Source organism: Canis aureus, chromosome 22 (assembly GCF_053574225.1).
Source record: "Canis aureus isolate CA01 chromosome 22, VMU_Caureus_v.1.0, whole genome shotgun sequence".
Lineage (NCBI taxonomy): Eukaryota > Metazoa > Chordata > Mammalia > Carnivora > Canidae > Canis > Canis aureus.
Genome location: NC_135632.1, coordinates 4,024,496 through 4,052,024, shown reverse-complemented (window position 1 = coordinate 4,052,024; position 27,529 = coordinate 4,024,496). Strand labels below are relative to the sequence as shown.

The 27,529-nt window shown below is 35.1% G+C and overlaps 1 protein-coding gene and 1 long non-coding RNA gene across 5 annotated transcripts in view; one reads left to right on the top strand and one right to left on the bottom strand.

Moving 5' to 3' along the window:
• LOC144293670 (uncharacterized) overlaps positions 1-27,529 on the top strand; it is a 370,284-nt gene that overhangs the window by 85,950 nt on the left and 256,805 nt on the right. The gene's annotated exons all lie outside the window — the stretch shown is intronic.
• The window catches only part of LOC144293671 (uncharacterized), an 88,148-nt gene continuing 62,952 nt past the window's right edge, over positions 2,334-27,529 (bottom strand). Inside the window, exons 2-4 of one of the 2 annotated variants that reach the window (XR_013360889.1) lie at positions 27,254-27,389; positions 2,935-3,013; positions 2,334-2,415 (exon numbers count right to left, since the gene is read on the bottom strand). This is a non-coding gene — a long non-coding RNA (uncharacterized LOC144293671). Of the gene's footprint in view, positions 2,416-2,934; positions 3,014-12,512; positions 12,595-27,253; positions 27,390-27,529 lie in introns of those variants that run through there. The other variant, XR_013360890.1, reaches the window with a different exon arrangement.

The window sequence follows — 27,529 nt, the reverse complement described above, 5'->3', positions numbered from 1 at the left end:
AATATGGCCAACCTAGCAAGCTCAGGGGTCGGAGATACAGACAAATTGATAGACATAGATTCTATATTTTAAAATGTATTTGTTCATCATCCTTTCAAGATGAAACCCATTAAATCAGACTTGAAAATGGTTTAGATACAGTTGTGAAGTGATGGCAGAAAAAAAAAAACAAATAAAACAAAAGAAAGCTATGCTCTCACTGTACAAAAGTTAATTCCATTAGCAGTTTCTTGTGTACACACAAATGGAATATATACATATGTAGTCACTTACATCTCTGGTGTTTTTTTTTCATGGATCAAACCACCTTGGAGATCACTTCATATCAGTGTCTCATTCCTACTACATAACTGTTTTGTTTTTGACTATATGAATGAGCTCTAATTAATTAGTTTCTTATTGAAGAATATGTAAGTTTTCTTTCCAGATTGTTTTGCTCTAAAAATAATATTGAATGAACACCCTTGTACATATATCAAAGCAAAGCATCTTTTTATAAGTACATCTACAAGGTAAATTCCTAACACTGGAATTGCTGGGACAAAGTCACTTTAAATTTTGACAGATTTGACTATGTGCCTACCAAGAAGTTGCACCAATAACAGTTTCATAACCCAAATATTATATAGATCACCTGTTTTTCTCACATTCTCACCAGTACTGAGCATTATGAAAAAAAATTTTTTTTGGTCAGTGTGCTAGGTTAAAAATTATGGATTTATAAGTGCCTGTTGTGTATAAAGGAAATACATTTATATGGTCAGATATTTGTTCTGAATTTGTCAATTACATTTGATCTTGTTTATATTAATTTTTATTTTTTTAAAGATTATTTTATTTAGGTTACTGAACTTGGAAGATTATTCATTAATGAGAAAGAGCTCAAGGAAAAAGAAGGGGACTGGGTCATATAGAGGCGAGTAAACAATGGAACTACTGATAAAGTTGAAAGTAGTGTTATCCAGAAAAATGCCAGAATATGGTGGCCTGTTGTATTTAATCATTTGCAGAACATAAAGGGTGGGAATTTCTCAACCATTACTGTTTTTTTGGAACAAAGGGCTGGGATAAAGTTCAACATTGTCGTGTTCCCCTTTTGTTCAAAATAAATTTTGTCGCTGAACAACTTAGAGGTAATCAAAGACTTCATGAGTGGAGAGAAGCAGGATCTAAGAAATCATCTCTTGTCTCTGAAGGGTACTTGTTAATCTATTTATATATTTTTAAAGAAGTTTTTACTTTGAAGGTGAATTATTAATATTTTCATTTGTGTCAGAAAATACATGAAAAGTATTTTTGAAGTATTTTTATTTTATTTAAAATAAATTTTGTCATTTTTTGTACTAGTATGGAAGCACTTTTTGCATTTATATTTTTACTTGTTGAATATATTTGGGACAAGGATTTAGGAAGGGATTCTGCTTGATTTTTATTTCCCAGGTAACTCCAGTTGATCCAACATAGTTTTATATAATTTATCTTTTCCCAACGTGTTTGATATGACACCTTTAATATACAGATATAATTTCCCATATGAATTATATCTATTATATCTTTTTTCTTTTTAAAAAATTTTATTTATTTACTCAGGAGAGATAGAGAGAGAGAGAGAGGCAGAGGGAGAAGCAGGCTCCATGCAGGAAGGCCGACATGGGACTCGATCCCGAGTCTCCAGGATCACGCCCTGGGCTGAAGGCCGCGCTAAACTGCTGAACCACCCGGGCCACCCTTACATCTTTTTCTATCCTCCATTCACAGATTATTTCCTGTTGATTTCTTTCCAATAAAATAATATTTTTAAATAAATTCCATTGAAGTATAACATGCATATGAAAAGTGTGCAAATAATAAAAATCAAATCAATAAATTTTCACGAAGTAAGCTCCCCTATGTAAATAGCACCTAGATGAAGAAATACTGCACCAAAATGTCAGAGCCCCCGTGTCCCTTCCAGTTGCTACTCTCCCCTACCCTAAGGGTCAACAATGTTCTGATTTTTAACCTATTATTATAGACTAGTTTTCCTTGAAGAGATAAAGTATGCACTCTTCTGTATCTAGTTTCATTTGCTCAACATCACGTTTGTGAAATTTACCCATGTTTTTAAATATAGTGGTTCTTTCTCTCTGGTGTATAATACTTTATGAATATCACATAATTTATCAATTCCAACATAGATGGACATTAGTGTTGTTGTCAGTTTGGGGCTATTATAAACAAACACTTGCAGATTTTACCCTATTTGCAAGGTAATAAGTTAGGTTGCTAGAGTTTCATGGCAATATACAGGGGATTCCTGGTTCAGAAATAAAGAATTTTATTACTCACAACAGTAGCAGAATATCAGTATTTTCTTGTGCCAGCTTCCCAAGCCCAAATTTCCACAGATTAACATGCAGAAGGCCAAATGACCTCCTGCACACACAATAGAGATTGTGTTACAGGGGAGAAACCCTGAACTAGCTTAGGAAATACAAATAGTTTATTATGGTCAGTGAGTATGCCTGCCCTTCACTCTGGAGGGAGACACTGTTTTGTTTTGTGTTGTTTTGTTTTTTTCCAAGGCTATAAGCAAACCTGCCTTTTACTTTGAATACAGACATCACTACAAAGAGGATATAGAAAGGCATTCAATTCTCTGCTCGTAAGACATGCAGAAACATGAGATATGCATGGATAATTGTCTCCCAGTAAGAACAGAACAAGTATACCCATACCCACTATTACCATTACAGTTCAACATATTGCTAAGGGTCCTAACCACTGTAATGAGGAAAAGAAAATGAGTTTGGAAGGAATGGAAGTTAAGAAAGAAAATTAGTATTATGTGCAAATGATATGATCATAAACCTGGGAAGCAAAAGAACTTACAGACAAATTATTACAACTAAAAAGAGAATTTGGGGTGCCTGGGTGGCTCAGTTGGTTAAGTACCTTTGGCTCAGGTCATGATCTCAGGGTCCTGGGATCAGCAGCATGGAGGTCTTGCTCAGTGGAGAGTCTGCTTCTCCTCCTTCTCTCAAATAAATAAAATCATAAAGAAAGAATTCATTTGTTGTTCAAGAGATCAATTTTTAAAAATCAATAGCACTAACCAACTAGAAAATGTAATAAAATACTTATTTTCATAATTTCAGCACTTGAAGCACTAAAAAACATGAAATGTCTGAGGAATTAATTTGACCATGAACATTCAAGCCCTACTTAGGAAAACCTTTTTAACAAAAGTCTAAGGAAGATGATTTAAATAAATGGAGAGATTTCTGTGATTCTGTATAAAGTTACATTATTACAATGATATAATTTTTTTTCTAAATTTATCCATACAATGCATTTCTGATCAAAATTCTAGTGGACTTTTTTTGAAGAACTCAATAAACAATTTAAAACTTATTTGGAAGAATAGAGGTCCATGAATAGCTAAGTCAGCATTATAAAAGAGAAATAATACATACAATGAAGCCATTGCTCTAAAAGTGGTGTGATATTAGGACAAGAACACATGAACTACCAATGCAGTAGAACAGGGAGTTCAGAGACAGACCTGTGGATATCTGACAACATATTTTACAAACATGTTCCCATGAAGGACAAACTATAGTAGATGATGTCTTACTTTATGGAAAAAAATTTAAATAGATCCTGACCATGTATCACATTTAAAGGTGATTTGGGGTAAATGAAAGACTTAAATGTAAAAGGCAAACTACTAAGATCTTTTGTAATCCAGAGCAGTGAAGGTTTTACTAATTTTTAAAAAAGATTTTATTTATTTATTCATGAGAGACACAGAAAGAATGAGGCAGAGACACAAGCAGAGGGAGAAGCAGGCTCCATGCAGGAAGCCTGATGAGGAACTCAATCCAGGGACTCTGGGATCACGCCTTGAGCTGAAGGCAGACGCTCAACCGCTGAGCTACCCAGGCATCCCAAGGTTTTACTAATTAAAGCTGAAAACATATGACTCAAAAAGGAAAAACATTGATGATACTTTTTACATTTAAATTAAGAAATATTTCTGCTTAAAAAAACCAAATACCATGGACAAGGTTTATAAGAGATCACAAAAGGAAAGAATATTTTTATAATTACTAAAACCAAAGAAAAACAAAAGATGAGTAATGTCTATTAAAAGTAGTAGCTTCATCTGTAACTGGCTAATTTCACATAGCATAATGTCCCTAAAATTCATTCATATCACCACATATTGGTGAATTTCCTTTTTTTTAAGGCCAAATAATAGCCCCTTGTATATTATAGGGGCTATTATTTTTTAAAAAGATTTTTTATTTATCTATGTGATAGTGAGATAGAGCAGGAGTTGCAGGGTGGAGGCGGGGGGCGGCGGGGAAGGAGATGCCAATTCCCCGCTGAGCAGTAGCCAGAGGCAGGGCTCATCCCAGGACCCTGAGATCACGACCTGAGCCAAAGTCAGATGCTTAACCAACTGAGCCACCCAGGCGCCCTGGAGCACATTTTCTTTATCTAGTCATCTGCCAAGGCACATTTAGGTTGTTTCCACCTCTTGGCTGTCATGAATGTTGCTTCAATGAACATGGAAGTGCAGATGTCTCTTCAAAATGGCTAACAGCAATGTATTGTAAATAATGAACACATTGGATCCTAAGGAGTAAGAAAAATGGGATTGGGATATAGAAATAAAAGACAAAAAAGAAAAAGAATTTACTTCATTTGGGTTTTCAAATATATTTGCATAGAGTTGAGTAAATCATTCTCCAATGATTTTCATGATTTATGATTTTCTCATATCTTGGCTATTTCTCTCCAAGTTTCATTTTGAATATTTTTTGCTTTGGCACTTTACTTTCTTGACTAGATTGTAGTAGGTAATCTATTTTATTGCTCTATTTAAATCCATTTAAAACAATGGATTTATTTACAAATTCACTGTTTTACTTCTTTTACTCATTAAATTAAAAAAATCAACTTATTTTTGTTTTTTAACTTCTTGGATTGCATAATTAATTAATTCCATTTGTTTTTGCATAGCAATGGGAATGCTTGAAAAAATATACATAATAAAATTATTTTTTAAAATCTATACTTTGTGATAGCTAAGTCTCATAGGTTTTAGTTTGGAGTGAGAACAGAAGTATTAGTCTGTATGTACTGGAACCAGATGATATTTTCCAATTGTGAATATTTTGCTGTCTATGGGAGAATAATTCTAGAGTAAAGTAGCATCTTCTCTTTGGAGCTCAAATTAATATTGTTCCTTAATTTCCAACCTATGGATATGTTTATTTTATTGAATGACCACCAAATTAAATTCTTATTCTGATTTCAACAAGAAGCCCTACTAATTACAATAGGATTTATCTGCTGATTGAAAACAAATAGCTTTCTATTTTGGGTTTTGACTGTTTCCTTGGGCTTTTCCTGGCTGTGGTGAACACTAGAGTCTTCTTCAATGCCTCCTCATTGAATGGGCAACAGATATGCATAGAATGAGCAGCACAGGAGAGGAGATGAAGGAGAATGTAGAGATTCATATTACTTTCATTATTATCATTTAAAAAATTATATGCAATTTGGGCTGTTTTTCACTTAGATCTAAAATTATTTGAAAGAGTTTTCATTTTAATTTCCAGATGGGAGAACTTAAAAAAATATTTTCTACATACTTCTAATAGAATTATATTGGATGAGAGACAAATGACCCACATTATTTATAAATTTTGGAATGAATTTAGATTTTCTTGGCTGTATAATATTTAGTTCATTTTTGTGAAAGATCCATGGGCACTTAAAAAGAAGATATATTCTCTGTTTTAAGATATAGCACTTGATAGACTTTTTGTATAACTCTGCTCTAGATTACAGTGTTCAAAGATAAACTGAGGTGTAATAAAATTTTTAAAACTTTTATTTTACCAAAAATTGATTGAATTGAGTAGCCCTTGACTAGAAGTGGTTAGAAGTACTTAACTGAGAGGAGCCAGGGGAACTACTCACAGGGAGATGGTGTGGAAGCAAAGAAAGGAAATGATCCACTCATTATAGCTTAAGCCTAGTTGGCTTTTAGTAACTGGCTGTCCTTAGGTTTCCATTTCCAAACCTGGAGGCATTTACAGGTTTAGATTTTGATTTGCTTATGTAGGCCACCATGGCACTAGAGCCACCTCCACCTAATGGCCTCCTCATGTGATTAGTTTAACAATGGAGACATGTGTTTGCTTTTGTCTTCTTCCCATCACCTTCCATACGAAACTTACTGATTTGGACACCTTCATTAAAGATGGAGTTTTGTTCACTACTTTCCATTCTCCTTTTTTGCGGGGAGAGGTGTTTAGATTTTTTGGAGAGTTGAGTAGAAAAACGTTTTCACTATAATCTTTGTTTGGAAATCCCCCTAATAAATGCTTTAAAGTAAAATGTGATGATAATAATGATAATGAAGCCCAAATTAAATATATGGAACTCAAGAATTCATTTGCTTCAAGTGAAAACAGAGAACCTATGTTGCACCTATGATTGTTATTAAAAAGTCTTGAAAATATCTCAGAAGACTCCTCCAATTCTCTCTTTACACTAAAATTTTATTGTCTTGAAGATTCTGATTCTTGGAATCTTCTTAGAGGATTGTTAAATTGAGGACTAATGTCTCATTCATTCATTCATTCATTCATTCATGTTTATAGCATTTGGTTATAATGGGATTTGACCAAATAAAAAAACCCAACATTGGCATTTTATAAATATTTAAAATATAATATTCATGTAAATATTATAGTCAAGTTTCTTACATAAAACCAGTTGGTAAAAGAACTGATTAATCTCGAATATAAAAATGGATTTTGGGATGCTTGGGTGGCTCAGTGGTTGAGCGTCTGCCTTCAGCCAAGGGTGTGATCCTGGAGTTCCAGGATCAAGTCTCACATTGGGCTCCCTGCGTGGAGCCTGCTTCTCCCTCGGCCTGTGTCTGCCTCTCTCTTTGTCTCATGAATAAATAAATATTTTTAAAAAATTGATTTTAACATATATTGGTAATGGGTAAACAGTTATATAAATAATAATTATGAAAGAGCAAAGAAAAACCTGCATGATGATTTCTCTTCTTTTAGAATCACCTGCTAGGAAAGACTTCAGATTGTATTGTTTCACTCATAAGAGTAAGCATTCAGTATTTGTCTTATTGAGGTGAACTAAACTGCCTTTGTAAACAAACGAAAAATAGTGAAGAAATAAAGATGAAGGTGGAGTCATAGCATTCCATTATTTTAGGTCAGGTTCTCAACCTCTGAAAAAAAAAAATTGGATGTCCTGAACATGGCTTGATGTTGAGTTTGAGTCTTTGAAATATTCCAAATAAAAGGCTCTTAAAGAAACTGGGTATGAAAAAGTCTGAGAAAGAAACATATTTAGGGTTTTGATGGTAAAAGTGATAATAGCTTGCATTTATTGATTGGATAATGCTTTACTTCCAAATGCTTTACTTATGATAGCCGTCTGAACATTTGTAGGGTTTTCATAAGGAAGTGAGATTAGATTTATTCTTTGATTCTCCATCTGAGGAAATTAAGACCACACTGTGGAAATTAGAAACAGGCAGATTTAAAGTGAGTATATGAATTTTAAAAAGAACCCACCAGAACTCTTTAAAATTGAAATGACGCTCTCCCAAAATAGTGAGGTTACATGTCATGGGAAGGGTCCAAAAAAGCATCCAGGCCTGGGACATTTTAGAGATATTTCATAATTTTAATTGAAGGTAAGATTGAGTGACATAGAAAGCCTATCCCAGTTCTGAAAATCTGTGATTCTAGGACCTATTTGTCGGATCTCTTTAAAGAAAGTAATGCATTTTTAGAAATAAAAATACAAACTTTCGACATTAAGATGTCGAAGTTGTCAGTAAATTTAGACTTATCCTAGAAGATTTTGAGATACACATTAAAGTAGTAAATTGCAGGCTAGTTAGTATTTGATTAATAAAACCAACAAAACATACTTGTCTCTAAAACATTAGCCCCAGAAGACAGGTTTACTCTACTGTTAACATAGCCAATAACCAACATCCAGATCCAGTTAATTTGTTGAAAAGACAACAAGCATGCTATGAGACTGTGAAATATTCTTTTTATAGTTCCACTTATCCACAATTAAATACATGCAATATATTAATCTAGCTCTTTAGATTTTCTCTTCCTCCTTCCCTCTCTCTCTCTCTCTCTCTCTCAGTCTCTGTTTCTGTCTCTCTCTTCTTGTTTCTCATGTAGTTCTTCCAAACACAGAATTTTCTCTTAGGAACTTGTGGAAACAGAAATGGCATAGAGGCAAAATATAACTAGAACTTTTTGTTTTCTCAGAAGGAATACAGAAATGGACTCGGTAGCTTTTATTACAGTCTGGCATCCTTAAATGATGATGCATCTTGGTGCTTTTCTCTACATTACTTTTAATATTTTTATTTGCAAAGTACTTTATAGTTTACTGAGCAATTTCACCTACATGGTGATCGTCTTTACTCTTCCTATAGTGTAGTTGATTTAAAAAATATTTACCAAAGTTCATTATCATTTGCCTTTTGCATATAACAGACCTTTGACATTTACAGTAGCTATATTTCCAAATTTTCAGTGTATACAAGAAATTACTATGGCATATAATTTCCCTTACAGATTTTTTTCTTTTTTTCTAATCAAGAATGATCTCTTTTTGGGAAGCCTATGACTCTCTGCATTTTAGTCACCGTCATGAATATTTGACTGTCAGAGAACATTTTAAATTAAGAACAATGTTTCTGTGATTACAAATAAATTTCAGCAAGATTTGTAGAGTTTGAGATGCTGGGTGTTCAACTAGATTTACTCACTAGCTAAATGCCACGCTCTTACACAAAAGACTTGTCATGCACAAATTAGGCAGAACTATTGATAAATTAATACATGGCATGAACCTTTTGGATGCTTATAAATACTCAACATGATGAATGTTGCATGCCCCAGCTACGTGTCAAAGAAAGAATTGACTTCCAGTTGCTGGGAACTGCTTTCATGTTTGAAGTGTTTATCTGAAGTCGGTGTTGACAGGAACATCATATTTTATGGAGCTTTAGAGATTTTGATAACACGGAAAATATTCCTTGTGCAGTTAGCAGAATAAAGAACTGGTTTCTTCCTTAACTCTGGTTCTGAGAACATGCGTTTTATGGCTACAATAGTAGCTGGGTTGTGAGTAATTTTTGAAGGAGACTCTAGAGGTTTGTCTGTGCTTTGGAAGTATGGCTTGAGTGCTTTAGAATCTAATGAAGTAAGTGTTTTTCTGAAGCTATCAATATCCCTCGTGTAGTGAAATTTTTTTGCAAACCAAGATTTCATTTAAGAATAATCAGACATAGCACATTGGAGGCATAGTAGGTTTTGTGGTAAAAATCTCAAATAACTGATGACTTTCTACAAAGAGATCGATTCCCGAGAGGTACTGAAACTTTGTAATCTAAGTAAATAGATAAATCAGTTTCCACCATTTAAACTTGAGTTTGACACAAATCCCTAGATGTGCTATGTGCAATTTGTATCTAAGCCTAAATGTCATAGAATCATGACTCATACTTCTTACCTATCCAGAGTTACTGGTTGTAATTTTTTTTTCGTAAGTCTAGAGAGCAACTATAACCTAGATGATGGGTACAGCCTTTTCAGTTTTACCAATAAATTGTTCAAGAACTAAATTGGTATCATGATATTTTCAAGCTAGTTTTCACAAAGGCTCTTTAAAGACTGTTAAGATTTTCGTAGCATTTTGCTATTACAGAGTTGTGATGGGTGACTCAAAGTTAAAAATAAATTTGGTCTAGTGCATTAAGCACTATTTTTTGGTAATTATCTAAATTGGATGTCAGTCCATATCATTATATATAAAAGTCTAAAACACAGAATGAATATATTTTAATAGTAGACAGTATTATTATACCCAGAAAAGAGGTATAGGGTCCCTGCAATAGCCCGATGAATTAAAAAAAAAAAGCATATTATTTTTCCTTGGAAGAGCTTAAATTAGCAATCTGCTATTATAATCAAAGAATTATAGAGCTGAAAAGGACCTTTTGGATCATTAATCAATGCCTTAGTTTGGAGAGTTGGAAACTGAGGCTCAGAGAGGCAAGTGACTCACCCAAGGTCAGAAGCTAGCTAATGGTAGAGCTGGCTCTGATACTAAGTCCATCAAGAATTAAATAATGTTTTAATTTCTTTGGCAGCATTTTTAAGACTATGAAATTTCCCAGTTCTGCTAGGCCAATGGAAACTGCTTCAGAAATGACTTTCTGGTGCTCTAAGTCTTTTCTTCTTCTTCTTCTTCCAGTCCTAGTGTCTGTCCACCTTCATTTCCTTGCCTCCACTCCTCCCAGCATCTCTAATAGATTTTTCTGCAGGCCCAGATCCACCTGATTTTCTGGCTAGATCTGAATGAGGTAAGATGTGTAAAGTTGTGCTATTTATCTTCTGCCTCCAGCTAGGGACACTTTGGCTTAAACCACCATCCCGAAGCTGTTTGTTTTTAGAAGATATCATTTGAGATCTTATTTTCTATATAAAGTAAAAATTAATGAATGAAATGAATAATCCTTCATTAATTCATTTATTCAACAATCACTTATTGAAAAATTACTGTAGGCCAGACATTGTGCTAGGAAGTGGAGATACAAAAAGGAATAATCCATGATGCATGTCTTCAAGAACTTGGTAGTCTAGTTACAGGGGTTATAATGTTGTATGTGTCTCCTGGAGGCACAGGTGAGGCTCACTTGATGAATTACTTCCCTCCTACTAGGAAGCCTCGAATGTCTCACAGTTCACACAAAATATTCCATACCCATTATTATTATTATTTTTTAATTTAACAAACACACAGCACTTACCCATGTGCCAGGCACTATTCCAGGAACTTCTCAATTGGTAATTCATTTAGTCTTCAGTCAACCCTAAGAGGTAGGTTCTATGGTTATTCCCACTTAAAGATGAGGAAATAGGCACAGAGAAATTAAGCAGATTGCCTAAGCCCACAGAGCTAGTAAGTGGTGAAATTAGGATTTGAACCCAGGTAGCCTGTGTGCTTAACCACTGCATTAAGAACATAGACTAAATGAAGAGGGAGCACTGATGAATTCTTTTTAGTAATAAAAGGGAGTGGAGAACAGAAGGACATTAGAACGTCTGGAAATTAGTTTAAGAAAAATTTCAGAGATTGAAAAGGGTGTTATGAGAACTTTTGAAGATTTGATGTGCTGGTCTGTTTGCCTACAGTAAATCATTAAAAAGCTAGTTGGATAAAGGCCTGGCATGCTTATTTTGAGATTCAACAGAAAACAGCCTGGAAAATGCCATCAGATTTTCATTTAAACCTCCTCCCTTTCCTTGGTGAGTATCAGCATTATCCACTCAGCCTCCTCAACCAGAACCAACAGTCTACCGTAATTGGGCACTCATTGAATTCAACTGGGGCGACCTTTTACAAACCCTGGTAGGTGGGTCAGGGTCTGGACCAATGAAACCAGAATCTCTGAGGTGGGAATTTCTTTTTCTAAGCTTCCCAGGCAATTCTAATGTGCAGCTATGTTTGGAAACCAATAGCTTCAAGTGCTTCTCGAACTTTAGCATTGGAATCCCCTAGAGGCCTTATTAAACATGGATGATGGGACCCCATATCCAGAGTTTCTGGTTTAGTTTCCGGAGTGAGGTCAGAGAATTTCTAGTTCTACAAAGTTCCTAGGAGATGCTTATGCTTCTGTTCCAGGTACCGTTTTAAGAACCACTGGCTTTACGCTTCTCTTATTCCATAACCCCCTTTCTGATCACTCCCAAAGTCTCCTGAATAATACTACCTTCCAAAGATCTTCACATCCAGCTTTCCTCTCCATTCTCTTTGTCCTAATTCTCCCCTCTTAAAATAGCTTTCTCCCAGTGTTCCTGTTTTCAGTCTCACCCGCTCCAATTCATCTCCACATTGCTGCCGGTGTAATCTTTCTAAAAATATGTATATTATGTGACCATGACTCTACAGGTTCGAATTATCTGAAGTGTGAAATCCAGTGACTCTTTTATAGTCAGCCATATTTCTACTACTTATTCTATCTTCTAGCCAACTTTCCTGACCCCCCAGGAAAATCTTAGCGCCTCTTTTCTTGTACAGCATTGATTCTGGACCTCTGTCATACTGTTCATTACGTCATACAGTGATTATTTAGATAAAAGTCTTCCCTTCTTCACTGTGTACTGTAGGTGGGGACAGTATTGCATGTGATTCATCATTGTATACCAAGGAGTTAAAACAGTGCTTGGGGAAAGCAAGAGTCTGATAAATATCTGCTGAATTAGTGGGTTGCATTTGTAAACTAATTTACTCCAAGTTTCTCCTATACTTTTTGGACAATTCTTCAGGAAGGCTTTGAGTAAACAGAAATTTACACTTGATCATCGCCAATGTAATTATCACTGTGGTGGTGTTTTCTTTTTCTTTTTTTCAAGTTTATTTATTTTTAGTAATCTGTACACCCAACTTGGAGGTCAATCACGTCCCATTCCTCCGACTGAGCCAGCCCCTGTAGTGATGTTTTTTGATACAGGCTGCCTTCTGAAAGAAATTGAGAGCTTTTGAAATCTTCACCATCTAAAAAAATTAACATTTTTTTTCCCCAGAATGGAATGTCGTAAGTCATTGTATAAATATAATTTAAAATATTTAGGTTTTGGTTTTCTTTATTACAGTCAGATATGTGCAGATATTTTTGTATGTGCATAGCAAAATAAATTATGGCCTTTCAGTAATGGGATGTATTTATGATATTAAGTATACCATGTAAAACGTTATCCTACAACTTTGGCAGTGAAATTTTATTCTGTTTATATAAATTGTGAGAAATTGACACCTTCTCAAATTGACATTAGAAGGAATATAATGATGTATATTTTTAAGAGCTCTACTTAAAACTCTAAATTGTGAGATCTGACTAAAATTAATCATAATTACATATACTCTACATCTTTGAGTAGAAATTTAAGGGTTTTTTTGCATGTTGATTTATATTTTATTCAAGTAATTTTCCAAGTTTTATGTGTACCAGAATCAACCAGAGAACTTTATAATAATTCACAAGTTGCTCCACACCCAAACACAACATATCAAAATCTCTTGGGAGTGGCGCACCTATCTATAACAGGTTCTCAGAGTGATTTTGATGCCTACAAAAAAAATTAAAATTGTAAACTTTTCAACTACTCCTAAAGGGGACTTATTCCCTGTAGTTTTTCAACACTTAAGAGAGAGGTAACTGTTTACTAGATCTTTGTTGCAATCTCCTCTGTATTATTGAATAATAATAAAAACCATACAGAAAGATAGGTTATCACTCTACTCTGGAATGAGATTGAAGAAGGCTGTTTGCTCAGATGTGAAGCCAAATGACACCTTTGACTATCATAATCTCAAGAAAATCAGCCACCAACAGGATGGTGGTCATTATAAAGACCAAATTTTGAAAATCTTTTTAATTAGTTTCTTGCTACTAAACTATTCCAGAGTCAGTCTAAATCTAGGTTCCCATACTTCAGGATCAGTAAATAAATTAATATTTAAGTTAATTTGTGACACAAAGGTACATTTCTCTCTTCTTAAATACATGGATCATATTGAGATCAAAATGTTGGCTCAATATGTTCCTCTCTGTCAATACATAAATAATCCTTATACACAAGTTTAGTGTAAAAGCCAAAAGGATAGTACTTGATTCAGTGTTCCTTTGGAGGTAGATTTTACACTGTTACAATCAAATCATACACATATATTTACAGGTGATAAAAAGAGAAAGTACGTGAGTGTCTAATTAATGCTTTGCTTTGCAATGCAAAAGACTAAGGCATGGGGGGCCACCTGGGTGGCTCAATGCTTGAGCATCTGCCTTTGGCTCAGGTTGTGATCTCAGGGTCTTGGGATTGAGTCTCACATCAGGATCCCCAGAGGGAGCCTGCTTGTCCCTCTGCCTATGTCTCTGCCTCTCTCTCTGTGTGTCTCTCATGAATAAATAAATAAAATCTTAAAAAAATAAAAGACTATGGCATGGGTAGAAATTTAGCTGTGATTTAGGATGTAACTGAAATTTATAAAGGGCAATGCTACTCTATCTGAATCTTAGTTCATGTAAAATTACATACTAGGCTTAAAAAAAAAGTTTCCTTCTTTCTCCATATAGTAGGATGTTGTTTTTTTACTACCCAGCATTTGTTCTCCTACCTGTGGTGAAACACTCCAATATTTCTTTTTTGAGGCATCACCTCTCTCTTGTGTGCAGTGCTGATGCTTCTGGCATAATCTCAATTTACTCCATTTCCAAGAAGATTTTACTTTGTCTTTATAGTAGTGCTAATTTTGGATGCTTCCCAGGTCAAATATATAATAATGATGATGATAACCACTATTTATTGGACAACTCTGATTTGCAAACCATTGTAGATATTTTGGTATGTAACTCTCAAGAATAAAATCTACTTTTAAAAAGAGAGAGAGAGAGATTATTTATTTTAGAGAGAGAGAGAAAGAGTGAGAGAGAGCACAAGTTGGAGGGGCAGAGGGAGAGGGAGAGAGAATCTCAAGAGATTCCACACTGAGTGTGGAGCCGATATCGGGGCTCCATTTCATGACCCTGAGATTGTAACCCAAGCTAAAACCAAGACTCAGAGCCCAACTGACTTCACCACCCAGGTGCCCCTAAAGACTGATTTTTAAAACAGAATCCCAGTAGTATTATCACATATAAAATAAGAAATATTAATAAGAAGTTTATTATATCAAGTACATAGACTGGATTTATATTTTTCCAATTGCCTAATACTTTTTCTCCCCACCCCTACTTTTTCTTTCTTTTTAACAGATTGTTTAATCAGTGCCCAAATAAGATCTATGTATTTAGATTAGTTGCTATATCTCTTAAGTGTTTCTTGATCCATAGATTCTCCGTAAATGTCTTTTTTCTGTCCTTAAAGTCTACTTGTTGAAGAAACACATCATTTTTCTTGTAGATCTTCTTCATAGACTGGATTTTGTATATCAGATTGTCTCATATGCTCTTAATTAACAAGTTTCTCTGTCCTCTGTGAATTGATAGTTATTTAAAGGTTTGGTAAGATTCAGGTTCACCTTTTTTCCCCCTAAATACCGCATAGTTGATGTGTATTTCCACCAGGCGATGCATAGTATCTGGGTGTCTCGCTTTTTGTAATACCATTAACCATTGATGTTCACTTCCCAGATTCTGTTAATTCACTAGAGGTTACAAAAATCTGTCAGTTCATCTTCATTTATTAGCTGCGATAATTATAAACAGAAACTCTCTCATCAGCTATTGTGTTATCATGAGGAATCATATATTTTAAAGCAGCAGAAAAGGTTCTAGATTCTTTCCCTTTGTTTTCCAGTTTTCAAAATAATGAATTAATATCCTAAGATCTTCCAAATGTGACCAGTTGTTATCTTTGAAATATTACTATGAGTTTTTGGTTTGCATTTTTATTTTTTTTTCTATCAATTATAGTTTTCTTTATTGATATTTGAATTTTCCCATCTTTGGCTAGTGAGAGCCTCTTAAAGTTGGCTCTTGAGTTCTTTTCACACAACTCTAGTAGTCTTTGATAGTTTCCTAGCATATTGGTATATGGATAAGAAGTAATATTCTAGGCTTATCTGATATGTGTTCGGCTCCAGATAGAGCAATGAATTATTATTATTTTTTAATAGAGGAAAGTTTTAGTGTCAACTTGAAGTGACTAATGAAAGTCACTTAATAGATGATCCTGTCATATAAGTGATTAAGAATATTTGGTGAAGATAGAACTGAAGCCCCCCTTTTAAAACAACATTTGGGAAGTGTGCTTTTGAGGGAGTGATGGTCATTCCTGGTTGTATTCTTTGTTCTGATTTGGTGCCTTTAATGGCTCCATTCATGTGGAAAGATAAGACCACAGACAACTGGAAAGATTAAAAAAAAAAAAAAAGACCCCTGTTTTTACCTACTAGGTCTATATGTCAGGGTCATTTTTTTAATCTATTCTTTTTATATATTCAGCTCTATTTACAGACCTAGTACTCTGAAATCATTTTTTCATCTCTCTGCCTTGGTCCTTTGGGGTTGATTATCTCTGTGGTCTTGGCCACAGTTTATTTGGCCCTCCTCTCTTGCCTCCACTTCTGCCTACACTCCTTGCCATTCAGAGTAGGCTTGGCCCCACCTCATTCCTCATTTAAGCTGGCCCCTCAGAACCCCAGCCTAGTTAGGCTTCTGTTCTCTCTCGTTCTTACAGAGGAATTTTAATTTTTGTTGTCAACGTTATGATATGACAACAAATAGTACACCTGAAAAGATGATATTATATGATTTTGCCACTTATTTTTTTGTGGGAGAAGAAAGATACTACTTTGGACCAAAAGCCTATAAATAGTTTTCTTTTTTTAAGGATATATTTTTTAAAGATTTTATTTGTTTATTTGAGAGAGAGAGAATGAGCAAGGGGGAGAGAATGGGGAGCAGACTCTACATTGAGTGCAGAGCCCAGCTGGGGGCTCGATCCCACAACCTGGAGATCACAACCTAAGCTGAAACCAAGAGTCAGATGCTCAACTGACTGAGCTACCCAAGTGCCCCAAGAATAATTTTTACTACAGAAAAAAGAAGGTAAATCTCCCAAACTTAAAACCTCTGACTTATTTATCTTTTTTAAGGGGAGGTGCTACATTTGACTAAATCTGCTGTTGACACTTTGAACAGTATTCCAATGTTTGCATACTCTACTATATGGAAGGAGGTACACAACACTTATCATTGCCTCATATCAGGTAAAAGGAAAACATCTGTGGAAGCATTTCCTAAGTATGTTATTCTTCACTCATTATGGACTCCATTTTTTCCTCAGTGAGCTTGGTTGCCTAAAAGCATTAAGAAGCCCCATGATAATGATATAGTCAGTTATATAAGACATCTCAAAGTTGTGATTAATTCTCTGTAATACAACATATAAGCAATGAGGTGAATCTACAAAGAAATGGTTTCAGAATGTGAAAAGAGATCTTAAGAAAAGGCATGATATCGTATCTAGGAAGATTCACAAATCATGCAATTGCCCCTTATAGCACTTCGAATCCTAAAGGTAGATTCAACAACAACAATGTCTCTCATGTAGTGATTATTTACTATCTGTCAGTCTCCATTGATACCTTATTCACTTACTGCATTTAATTTCCACAGTGGCCCAGAAAGTAAGGAATCTCCCATGATTCAGATAACAATAAAGTCTCATAGAGGTTAATTACTCTATGCTGTATCACTCAGCTAGTTAGTGGTGGTGCAGAAGTTGAAAATCATAGTTCCCTGAATAAAAAGTTCATAGTCTTTCCATTAACACTACATTATCTTGAAATTGCCTTAAGAGGTTAAAAATGTATTTATTTTTCATACACTAATCCCATCGCCTATTCCTTTTTACTTATGTTGCATTAAAATAAAATCTAATTTCTGATATTTTTCTCACTACTTGTTGGATATTAGTACAACATGACCAAATAAAATTAGTATATATATTAATAAATATAGTATATTAATGTAATATACCATGATATATTAATATAATGTACTAATAAAATTAGTATAATATGATTTCAAAATAAGTAATTTAATTTATGTTTGCCATTATGTGTGTGTTCTAGCAGAGAATACATCAATTTTAATATTATTTTTACTTGGCTTGAAGCTTTGTTAACTAAATTAATACATTCACATTTATTACTTGAAAATTTTCAGACTACAATGAATAATGTACTTTTAAAGTATAATGTAGCAAACTATAAAATAGGGCATAATTATGTTGAATGTGTAAAGTATTTAAAATCAAAATCTGTCATAATGTCAAATAGCAAAAGGGAACAAAGCCACATATATGATGCAAAATCATTTATCTTTTATGAATCTGGTGAAAAGAGTACTAATGAGGTCTCTAGAATACCTTGGAAAAGGTAATGTATTATCTTTGGTGCCTCATCAATGAAAATATATTGACAGAAAAAAGAAGTTGGGATAAACCTGAAAAATTAAATGCTAGAAATCTTGAGTTTGAGTCATTGGGAAAATTTTGGTTGAGGATCACTACTTACTACTTCTTAATTTGTGTCACCAACATACTTTCTAAAATAGTCAAAATAAGTCAGTTTTGCATGATGCTAGAATATCTCAATATTGTGGAATAAGATCATTTTTCTTTAAAATTTTTGATTAGATCTGATTTAAGAAGACACAGTGGGGGATCCCTGGGTGGCGCAGCGGTTTGGCACCTGCCTTTGGCCCAGGGCGCGATCCTGGAGACCTGGGATTGAATCCCACGTCGGGCTCCCGGTGCATGGAGCCTGCTTCTCCCTCTGCCTGTGTCTCTGCCTCTCTCACTCTCTGTGTGACTATCATAAATAAATTTTAAAAAAATTAAAAAAAAAGAAGACAGTGGATTATTACTGTAAAGTACTAAGATATTTTTTAAAATATTCTACCTTTCTGGAAGCATTTGTTATTTATTATAATCAAAAACGTTAAATGAAAGCCATTGTTTTGATGGTTTATTATGAGGTTTTGCTACACCAGTGATAGATACTAAGTTTGAAGGATAAAAGCACCTTTGATTCTTAAATGTGCATAGTAAAACTCCTTTAAATAGCAATAATCAAGAAGTTTTTATTTTAAAATGATTCATTTGATTAATGGAATTCCTTTTTCCTGGGAACAGTTCTTTTAAAATGTGACCAAAAAAAAAAAATAACACAAAAACAAAAACCAAACAAAAATCACATTACCGTTTTGAACTAAATGTTTATATCTTCACAAAAATACCTATGTTGAAATCCTACTCCAAGTGTGACAGTATTGGGAAGTAGATAGAGCCTTTGGGAGGAAATAAGGTCATGAGGTTAGAGGCTGGATGGATGGGATTAGTGCCCTTATTTTTTTTTTTTTTTATTGGTGTTCAATTTACTAACATACAGAATAACACCCAGTGCCCGTCACCCATTCACTCCCACCCCCCGCCCTCCTCCCCTTCTACCACCCCTAGTTCGTTTCCCAGAGTTAGCAGTCTTTACGTTCTGTCTCCCTTTCTGATATTTCCCACACATTTCTTCTCCCTTCCCTTATTTTCCCTTTCACTATTATTTATATTCCCCAAATGAATGAGAACATATAATGTTTGTCCTTTTCCGACTGACTTACTTCACTCAGCATAATACCCTCCAGTTCCATCCACGTTGAAGCAAATGGTGGGTATTTGTCATTTCTAATAGCTGAGTAATATTCCATTGTATACATAAACCACATCTTCTTTATCCATTCATCTTTCGATGGACACCGAGGCTCCTTCCACAGTTTGGCTATCGTGGCCATTGCTGCTATAAACATCGGGGTGCAGGTGTCCCGGCGTTTCATTGCATTTGTATCTTTGGGGTAAATCCCCAACAGTGCAATTGCTGGGTCGTAGGGCAGGTATATTTTTAACTGTTTGAGGAACCTCCACACAGTTTTCCAGAGTGGCTGCACCAGTTCACATTCCCACCAACAGTGTAAGAGGGTTCCCTTTTCTCCACATCCTCTCCAACATTTGTTGTTTCCTGCCTTGTTAATTTTCCCCATTCTCACTGGTGTGAGGTGGTATCTCATTGTGGTTTGGATTTGTATTTCCCTGATGGCAAGTGATGCGGAGCATTTTCTCATGTGCATGTTGGCCATGTCTATGTCTTCCTCTGTGAGATTTCTGTTCATGTCTTTTGCCCATTTCATGATTGGATTGTTTGATTAGTGCCCTTATATTCCTCAAGGAGCTCTTTACTGTGTGTGCTATGTGAGAATACAAGCACATTGGCTGTCTTCAGTTACTGGCTTGGAAAGGGCTCTCACCAGAATCTGGCCATGCTGGCACCGTGATCTTAGACTTCCACCCTTCAGAACTTGAGAAAATAAGTTTCTGTTGTTGATAACCCACCTAGTTTTTGATATTTTTTTTATAGCAGCCCAAGCTATTAACTACATGAATTTCCTAAGGCTGCTATAACAAATTGCTACAAACTTGATGGTTTAAAGCAATTGAGATTTATTCTCACAGTTTTGGAGGCTAGAAATATGAACTCATAATGTTGGCTGGGCTAAAGTTCTAGGAGAGAATCTTTCCTCATCTCTTCCTAGTGTGCCCAGGCACCTCTTGGTTGGTCACTGCATCACTCCAACTTCTGCCTCTGTCTGTCTTCACATGGCTGCTGCTTCTCCCGGTCTCTTTCCTCCTTGTGTTTCTTTTAAGAACAGTTGTCATTGGATTTGAGACCTACTGGATAATCCAGAATGTCCTCATTTTGAGATTCTTAAGTACCTCTGCAAAGATGCTTTTTCCAAGTAAGGTAATATTCACAGGTGCCAAGGGTGAGGATGTAGACATCTTATTTTGGGAGCCACCATTACCATTTTAATAACTTTACCCAACCTTTATGTTTAGAGTTCAAAAATGGACTTTGGGATCTCAAAACTTTGGAATCAAGTGTTGTCTCCACTACCCACAAGCTGTGTGATATTTGGCAAGTTACTAGTCTAGTGCATACATTTGGAAACTAATAAAAATAGTGATCACTAATAAAAATAGTGATCACTAATAAAAATAGTGATCATAGGGCACCTGAGTGGCTCAGTCAGTTAAGCATCAGACTCTTGATTTTGGCTCACGTCATGATCTCAGGGCCGTGAGATAGAGCCCTGCATTGAGAATAAATAAGTCTTTTAAAAAGATGATCATAGAGGGTTGATGAACATAAGAATTTTGGTGTGAATTGATCATTGATCTTTTTCTTCTCACCTACTGAGTGGATTTCTTTTGACCATCTGCATTTTACTTGGTCACTCTTATTTGACCTTGAGGTGTCATTTGACATTGTTGACTACTTTCCAATTTTTGAATATATTCACTTTCTTAACTTCTAAGGTGTCATGCTTTCTTGATTGTTCTTTAGCCCTCTGATTATTCTTTTTTTTTTTTTTTTTTTTATTTATGACAGTCACAGAGAGAGAGAGAGAGTCAGAGACACCGGCAGAGGGAGAAGCAGGCTCCATGCACCGGGAGCCCGATGTGGGATTCGATCCCGGGCCTCCAGGATCGCGCCCTGGGCCAAAGGCAGGCGCCAAACCGCTGCGCCACCCAGGGATCCCGAGCCCTCTGATTATTCTTTTTCTTTCTTGTGCTCCTATCTTGCATCTTAAATATTGTTTCCCTAAGATTCCTAGTACAGGCTTACTCTTTAGTTATCCTATAAATTTCCAGGTGACTTAATCTATTTCTAGGATTTCAATTAACACCTGATTTCTGATGATGCTGAAGTCTACCTCTCCAACTCAGATATAGCCTCCTTCAGCCAGAAACCTGTATATGAGTGGCTCCTCGACTTCTACACTTAAACATCTCACCTATAAGTCTTCATATTTCACATTCAAAGCTAAACCATAATTCCTTCATCTTGAAAGAATTGTCATCTGGAAATCTATGTTTTCCTTGTTGACTTACTTATTGTTACTCTCCATTCATATTGGCAACTAGTATTTCCCTAAATATGTTATGCTCTTTTACCCCTTCTTATCTTTATCCATACCTTTGTCTTGCCAAGAATGCTCTTTCCCAATTTTGTACACATTTATTTATTGTTCAAGAGTTAAGTTAAGCATCACTTCTTTCCTTAAGATGACCATTTACTGGTTTTTTTTGGAGCCCCACTGAATTTTATACCTATTTCCATCACGTCAATTAGGAGTTTTTCTCCCCCGTTAAACTATGAACTCCTTGAAAGATTAAGTATCCATGCCTCTTTCATCTTTGTATCTTACTTTTAAAAATAGTGCACAATTTCATGTCTAATTCTGGGGAGATTAAGATATTTAATTTTGGAGTGAGACAAGTTTCTTAACTTTTTTTTGTCTCTGTTATTTATAAAATGGAGATAGTCAAACTACTTATTTCATATGATATTCTTAAGATTAAATGAAACGATGCCTATAAGATTCTTAACATGATGACTGGCATGTAAAGTGTTTTTATTTTATTTTATTTATTTTATTTTATTTATTTTATTTTATTGTAATAAGTTTTTAAATACCATCAACATCATTATAATCATTACCATTTCTTCTGACCTAATTCTTATTTTACTCTAGATTCTTTTTTTATAAAAGTTCATGTTTTTATTTATTTATTTATTTTAAATTATTTTATTTATTTATTCATGAGAGACAGAGAGAGAGAGAGAGGCAGAGACATAGGCAGAGGGAGAGTCAGGCTCCATCCAGGGAGCCTGATATGGGACTTGATCCTGGGTCTCCAGGATCATGCCCTGAGCCAAAGGCAGATGCTCAACCACTGAGCCACCCAGGTGTCCCATACTCTAGATTCTTGTAGATTGATATGATACAAAGATTTCTTCTTGATGTCAGTAAGAAGGCAGAAATATTCAGAATAAGAATAATCAAATGGTTATTTACTAGCTGTGGTGACTTTGAATAAACCACTTAGCTTTCTCATCTATGAAATGGAGATAGCAATATGTATCACACGGTTTCTTTGATAAAGTGTGTAAAGGAACAGATACCCATGACATAATTTATATTCAATAGCTTAATTTATTCATCCTGAAAGCTCAGAATATTCCAAGGACCTTGTACACATACTTACAGTAAAAATCTTTATTAAGTGATCCATATTTCTATTCTAACTCAGAGTTTATGAAAATAAGTTTGTAAAAGATGAATTATACAGTTGAGAGTGATTTGAAAGGAATAAGAAAATGAGATGTTTTAAAGTAGTTTTTCTTTTTCATTCCAAACAAGATCTGTAAATCAGAATAGCTACGCAAAATTTTGTAGTTTCTATGTTTCTTAAGGATAACTTAAGTAAACATATATATACTGTTAAAAATAGTCATTTTCTGGGGCACCTGCTGGCTCAGCTGGTTAAGCATCAGACTCCTGATTTTGCTCAGGTCATGATTTCAGGGTTGTGAGATTGAACTCTGTGTCAGGCTCCATGCTGGGCATGGAGCTGGCTTGATTCTCTCTTCCTTCCTCTCTGCTCCCTGCCCCATCTAAAAAAATCAATTAGTTAAAAATAGTCACTTTCTTTAATAAATAACTTTTTCTCATTTTCCCTATAGATTTTTTTTCTTTTTTTAAAAGATTTTATTTATTTATTAATGAGAGACACAAGAGAGGCAGAGACACAGGCAGAGGGAGAAGCAGGCTCCCAGTGGTGAGCCTGAACAGGACTCAATCCTAGGACCCTGAATCACAACCTGAGCCAAAGGCAGATGCTCAACCACTGAACCACCCAGGTGCCCCTCCCTATAGATTTCTATAGGGAATAAAACATTTTCATTCTGTTTAAAATGAGCTTCTTTGGTTAATATTCACCATGTCTATATCAATTAGTTGTTGTATTTTCAGCACATTCATCTTTATTTTTCATTGAACTTTGTCATATTCCAATCTCAAACATTCATATAGAAACTCTGGGCTAAAATGCTGAAATGTTCTGTAAATCATTGCATGCTAATTAAATTCAGTATTGTTAGAATCTTAGTTTCTTTTTTTACAGAAAGATATCTAAAGATAATTGATGGAAGGACGTTCTATTTAGAAAAACATGTAGGCCTATCTGCCTTATAAACACAAAAATAAATCAACTTACAAGTTTCAGAACTAAGGCTGATTTTGTGAGAAAAAAGCTCATTGATATTTGGAAACTTTGTGAATTTAAAAGTATTTTATTTCAGTGAAACTATTCATAAAATAGGAATGTCTCAAACAATCTTTGGTACTGTTGATGATATTCTTTTTCATTAGACAAGTGATCACCTAAGAAGGCAAGATTCTATAGGCTATTGAGTTACACAGTATGGTGGAGTGCCATTCTATGTGTTGGCTAAAAGCCGAGGGTCAGATTGGCTCTGTGTGAACCTGCCACTTGGTACCTCAGTTTCCTCATCCGTAAAATGGGGAGTATAATATCACTTAAAAGGCTTCTGTGAGAAAACAATGAGATCATCTGTATGGAGTGCTGAGGTTTAGTATATTGTAAGTGCTCAAAGTTAACTTTTATTCCATTACTATAATTTATGGTACCATCTTCATAGACAGTTTCTGAAATGCTAAACCATTGCTTTTCTAATGCCTCCCTAATGGCATTTCTTTGAAGAAAACCTTATAATATTTAGTCATTAAATTGAACTGGGGCTGCCAGATCTTAATTCTGATGGAACTTCTCTATGTGGCAATCCTCATTCTAGATGAGCATGAGGAAGGTCTTAGTTGGCCAGAAAAGGGATTTTAAAGCTGTTTCCCCAAAAAAATAAATAAATAAATAAAAAAGCTGTTTCCTTTTAAAAGTTAATGAATCTAAATCTTCCCAAAACCACTCATGAAAAAAATTTTAAAAATATTTTGATAATCATTATATGGAGGCAACTATTGGGTTAAATAGAGCATCTTCTCCATCTTCTACTCTATAGAACTAGATGAACTACATTCAACTTAGACCAAACTCCTATTGTTCCAAAATGCTGCACATCTGTAATAGCTTCTCTTCCACAAGAAAGATTTCTGGCACCCCATTAAGTCCTGTAGTTGAATTCCCATACCTCTGGGAATCACTCCTGGCTCTGCTTTCCACTCTTTGGTCATGTGTTTACTCTGCTATGTCGTTCTACGTTCTTCTGTAACTATCCAGATTTTTTGTACTGGACAGGATAGTCATTCTGATTCTGGTTTTACCCTTAGATAATCTCTCTTTCAGTTCTTTCTCTTGGGTTTTGTGTTCTACAGCCTATAGACTGGCACTATTCTACTTCATCCCTAGTCCTGGCCCCCAGAATCTTGGTTCTGGTAAATTATTCTAGAAGGTAAGTTTATCTGTCCAGATACAAGGAGTTAGCAGGTACCCTAAGGGATTTTCCTGAAGAACTTAAAGTTCACATTCCTTTTTATGTAGCATGAACCAGGGTTGTGAATGAGGGTTTCAGGGTCACCTTAGCCACCAACACTCCTTCACCAAATAAGAGAAAATGAGATGACCCTGAAATGCTGGATACCTTCGATTGATAGTTGTAAGATTATAACAAATTCCATAAATGCCTCAAGTGAACGCAGCCACACTTTAGAGCCTTGATTTGGAATTGTACAGGCCTTTTTTTTTTATAGTGAAACAAAGTTTTGATTGCTATTTCTGAAGATCAGACTTTTAAGAGTTAAAGAAATATCCAAAAATAATGCCCTTGTTCCAAGTTGATTTTCTCCCGCCAAAACTTTTGATGAGTTTGTTCTGAATCTTACAATTCCTCTGACCCAGCCATCTTGCAGCTTAGAGTACTCATGGCTTAGAGGTGTACTTTTTAGAGAATTTCCCAGCCCAATAATAGGAGGTTTCTGTGAAATATGAAACCATGCCCCCAAGACAACACCAGTGCTATACTTAACATCTCTGTGGCCCTAGTCTAAATTATCAACACCAATTACTAAACTAGCACATTCTTTTGGAATACATTTTTTAACTCCATAAATTTTATTGTTAGATTTTGTAGGAAATGCACGGGTGGATATAGTTCTTATTCCTGAGCAGATTATGACCTATGAAAATGACCTATGAAAATTCACAGAAACACTTAAGTGGTAAAATGTGTTTTTGTGCTCTAAGATATCAGAGAAGGAAGTGATCATTTCAGGTTGGCTGCCCCTGGTTTTATAGAAGGTATAGATTCACACTGGGGTTTGAACAATAGATGATTTGCAGATATGGAAAATATTGGATGGGGAATATTCACATTGACCAAACCAAAGATTCACATTACAGCTAGAACAAAGCTGATTATATCATTTGTATGCTTAAAACCATTCAATGTTTACCAGTTGTGCTTCTCAAACTTAAATAAGCACATTAAATTAAATGATTCAGATTCAGTGGGTATACAGTGGAGTCTGACAAGTTTCCTGCTGCTGCTGCTGCTGGACCTCAAATAAAACTTTGAGAAACAAAGTTCAGTATAGAGGGGATGGGGGTGAGGCAAACTACAGCCCATCGATCAAATCTAGCCTACCATTTGCTGTTTAATAAAGTTTTATTGGAACACAGGAACATCCATTGTTTACCCCTTGTCTATGACTGCTTTTGTACTCCAGTGATGGCAGTGAATAGTTGAGAGACCATATGGCCCACAAAACTTAAAATTTTTACTCTTACACTTTACAGAAAAGGGTTTGCCAATCTCTTGCCTATATAATTGGATAAAATCTAAATCCTATAGGAAGGTATGCTAGGGCCAGCAAAATTTGCCTTCAACCTATTGCTGTGTACTTTGCCCACATAGAGTACATTACTGCCACATGATCAATTTGATGGTACCCAATTCAACATAGTCTTTCTCATTTCTTTGCATATGCCTTTTGCCTGCAATGTTTCCTGTTATCCCCACCTTGCTCGCTCACTCATCTTTCTTTATTTCTGATGATACTTCTTCTGAGAAGCTTTCTCAAGGTTGGGCTAGATGTTTGCCTATGCTTGCTGTAGAACCCACTATTTCCTTCCATCAGAGCCCCCTTTTTTAAATTTAAATTCAAGTTAGTTAACATATGGTGTAGTATTGGTTTCAGGAGTAGAATTTAGTGATTCATCATTTACATATAACATCCAGTGCTCATCCCAGCAAGTGCCTTCTTTAATCACCCATTTAGCCCAAGCCCCTACCCACCTGCCCTCCAACAACCCTCTGTGTGTTCTCTTTGTTATAGAGTCTTTTATGGTTTGCTTCCCTCTCTGTTTTTATATTATTTTCCTTCCCTTACTCTTTATGTTTTGTTTCTTAAATTCCATATATGAGTGAATTATATATTTCTCTTTCTCCGATTGACTTATAATTCAATTAGCATAATACCTTCTAGTTCCATCCATGTTGTTGAAAATGGCAAGATTTCATTCTTTTTGATGGCTTCCAAATAATATTCCATTGTATACATATACCACATCTTCCTTATCCATTCATCAGTTGACAGACATTTGGACTCTTTCCATAATTTGGCTATTATTGATAGTGCTGCTATAAACATTGGGATGCATGTGCCCCTTTGAATCTCCACTTTTGTGTCCTCTGTATAAATATCTAGTAATACAATTGCCAGGTCATAGAGTAGTTCTATTCTTACCTTTTTGAGGAACCTCCATCCTGTTTTCCAGAGTGGCTGTACCAGTTTGTATTCCCACCAACAGCAGAGCACTCATTTTTATGCACAAATCCTGCCTGTTTCCTTTCTCACTGGAAGGCAGAGATTGTGTTTCATGCTGCATAATATATAAAAGATGTTCAATAAATATTTAGTAAATGAATAAAGCAGTAATAAGTGTAGCACACATGGGATAGAGTAAAGAGGGAGGTTTAATGAAGGACTTATTAAGGAGAGTGTTGGGAAATAAGGCTGAAC